This window comes from Triturus cristatus, chromosome 6 (assembly GCF_964204655.1).
Source record: "Triturus cristatus chromosome 6, aTriCri1.1, whole genome shotgun sequence".
NCBI classification, from domain to species: Eukaryota; Metazoa; Chordata; class Amphibia; order Caudata; family Salamandridae; genus Triturus; species Triturus cristatus.
In genome coordinates this window covers 1117892669-1117895937 of record NC_140589.1, presented here as the reverse complement: position 1 = coordinate 1117895937, position 3269 = coordinate 1117892669, and positions in this window count along the sequence as shown.

The following is a 3269-nucleotide window of genomic DNA, read 5'->3' as shown; positions in this document are numbered from 1 at the left end:
AGGAGATCAACATGCACATTAAAAGACAGCTGAGAGTCGGCAGCAGTGTCAGAGGTCAAAACGCAGAAAGAGCTTCGAAGCAGAAACAGAGTGAGTGGCACCGAACAAACGTTGAGAGGAAGCGGAGGAAATGTCACCAGCAGAATGGCGACACAGTGACATGGAAATTATCCGAGATAGAAAAAGGAGAACAAAGAAAGGAATGAGGACGGCCAGTATGACAGTCAAGAAGTAATTCGGTAAACAACCAACGGAGATATACCCTAGACAGAGGCACACCTGCCAAATAAATACTGGCAGGGGCATGAGAAGAGGACCAAGAGAAAAGGAGATAGAAGGAGAGCGCTTAGAATCTGGTAAAAACAGTGCTATACAAATGTGCTGAGAAAGAAAGAGCAGGAGCCAAAGAAATGACACAGGCAACTAACGGTGAAGCACTGGTGTCGTCCTCAAACAGCCAGAGAGCGGAGATAGAGAAGACAAATTGAAATGTCACCACCTCAGGTCTCCGAGCTCCGAGGGGTTGGATTCCAGCAGCCGGTGGCCGTCGAAGCTGGTCAGATGTTTTGGGGCTGCATTCTTCACCAAATGTAGAAGCTGAAATAGAAATAATAAGGAATAATACAAATAACACAAGTCTCTGTCAGCACAACTGTTAGCAAGATTTATTGGGGAACAACAAATAAGTACGTGCAGCACGGAGGCAGACAATATAGATACTGAATGCCCAAAGATGTGACGTTGGTGACATCTTTTATAGGCCAAAACCACAAAGGATGCGGCATCATCACATACTTAGCACAAATTAAGCCCTATCCATTTGACCAATTAGCAAAGGCCTAGATTGTGCTATACATTTTAAGGTCCGAAATATACAGTTGCTAACCACGTGTCCCAAGTGGGCAGCTATGGGGACTTTCCACTGTAATGTAATCTATCAACGTTGGTACCTTCCCAGTTATTTATTGCAACATAATAGAAAGGACCAGACATATTGCAAAATGTGCTATGCTGAAATGTCTGTGTCTACGTGAGCATCTTCCCTGTCACGTATTATTCTTGATCAAACCTTGTGTTACAAAAGCTGTGTCTCTGAAGCAAATGGAAAAGTATAAGCATTTTGTGCACTGCTTTTTATGTCAATTTAGCAGGGCCTAAAAGCTTACAGCATTTGGTATCATACAAAAAAGATGGCTTCTACAATGAGACAGGATTCTACACGGAGGAACAGGTAACAAAGCTACCGCGCGCTAGTGCTGTTTCGCAGTATTGGCTGCAACGCGATGAGAGTGAGTCAGAAGAGAGTTATTGACGGTGCCGAGGAGAGGAAGAAGAGTGCGTACTTGGCGCAACTCTAGAAGTAGACCAGACAGGCCCTTTTGTGGACGGAAAGATAAATTATGAAAATATTACTTTCCTAGTAGATACTGGTGCTACTCGTTCAACTGTTAGATCAGCTGACGTCAAGAATCTTCCTCTCTCGGATGACACAATCCAAGTAGTTGGAGTCTCAAACAGACAGATAAAAACATATCTTACTGAACCAGTTAAAGTTAAAATAGGGAAATTTTCTGACACGCACCGCTTTGTCGTGTGTGATACCAGACCTGTGAATTTGTTAGGGAGGGATTTGTTGTGTAAAATGAATTGCACGATTTTCTGTACTCTTGACGGCATAGCTTTTGAAACTCCTGAGAGGATGTACTGTACAAAATGACCATGGCCAATATGGAACCTGAGGTTACTGAGGCATTTGTTGTATTTGACCCAGAAGAATTGCCTCAGGAATTGAAGAAAACAGTGAAACCTGAAGTATGGGATTTCACAGGAGAAGATATGGGATTGATGAGAAATGTAGACCCTGTAAAGATAACTGTAAAAGAAGGAATAAGTTACCCAAATATTCCCCAGTATAAATTGACACCCGAAATAATTGCAGGAGTCACTCCCATAATAGACAATATGATTGGACAGGGTATTTTGAGAGAGATAATGAGTAGTCCATGTAATTCACCAATCATGGGTTTGAAAACATTCAGGATAGTGCAAGACCTGAGAAAAGTGAATACAATTGTTGTACCTTGTTGTCACATTGTGCCAAACCCTTCAGTGATATTATATCAGATTCCTCATGATGCAGAATGGCACACAGTCATTGACCTGTGTCATGCTTTCTTTTCCATCCTATTGCACCCTGATAGCCAACAGATTTTTGCGTTCCGATTCGGCGAACGTACCTTGGCATGGTGCCGAATCCCACAGGGGTATACAGAAAGTCCATCAATATTTAATCAGATTTTAAAGAAATCCTTGGAAGATTTAAAATTGCCCGAAAGTTCAGTACTAGTGCAGTACATCGATGACCTACTGGTGGCATTGAGAACCCGAGAAGCCTGTGTGGTAGATACAGTTGCATTATTGAATCATTTAGCCGATGGAGGACTTAAAGTATCCCCATTGAAATTACAATTTTGCAGAAAGGAAACACAATAATTAGGCCATAAAATTGAGAAAGGTCTGAGAAGAGTGACTGCAGACAGGATCAGAGTCATAAAGAGAATGAGAGCACCAATGACTCAACGAGAAGTGAGAATGTTTCTTGGAATGGTTGGATACTGGCGTCAATGGATCAGCAACTTTTCACTGATTGCAAAACCTTTGGTGCGATTGACGAAGAGTGATGTGAAAGACCCCCTTGAATTGAACAAGGAAGAGTTGAAGGCTTTTAAACAATTAAGAGACAGTCTGTGTGAAGCCCCAGCTCTTGGAATGCCTGACTATGAAAAAGAGTTTGAGCTTTATTGCAGTGAGAGAGATGGATGTGCACTTTCTGTGTTAGTACAGAAACATGGAAAATTGATACGACCAATTGCATATTTTTCGGCTTTACTAGATCCTGTAGCTGTAGCGTTGCCTGGTTGTTTGAAAGCAGTGGCTGCTACCTGTAAGAGCTTGTAACAGAGTGAAGGAATTGTGATGGGATATCCTGTGAGAGTGTTTGTACCTCATCATGTGGCGATCCTTTTAACTAGGAGCTGCACCTAGTTTATGACGCTTAGTCGTCTAACTAAGTATGAGAAGGTCATTTTGGGTGCAACAAATGTGAGCCTTGTGAGGTGTCTCAATGTGAACCCATCGACGTTGTTGCCTGATGCTGAAAATGTGGAAGTGAAGGATGACGTGGATCATGATTGTCTGGAAGTGCTTGACTTTTGCAGCAAGCCGTGTCCTGACATAAAAGATGTGCCTCTGAAAGAAAGTGATTATGT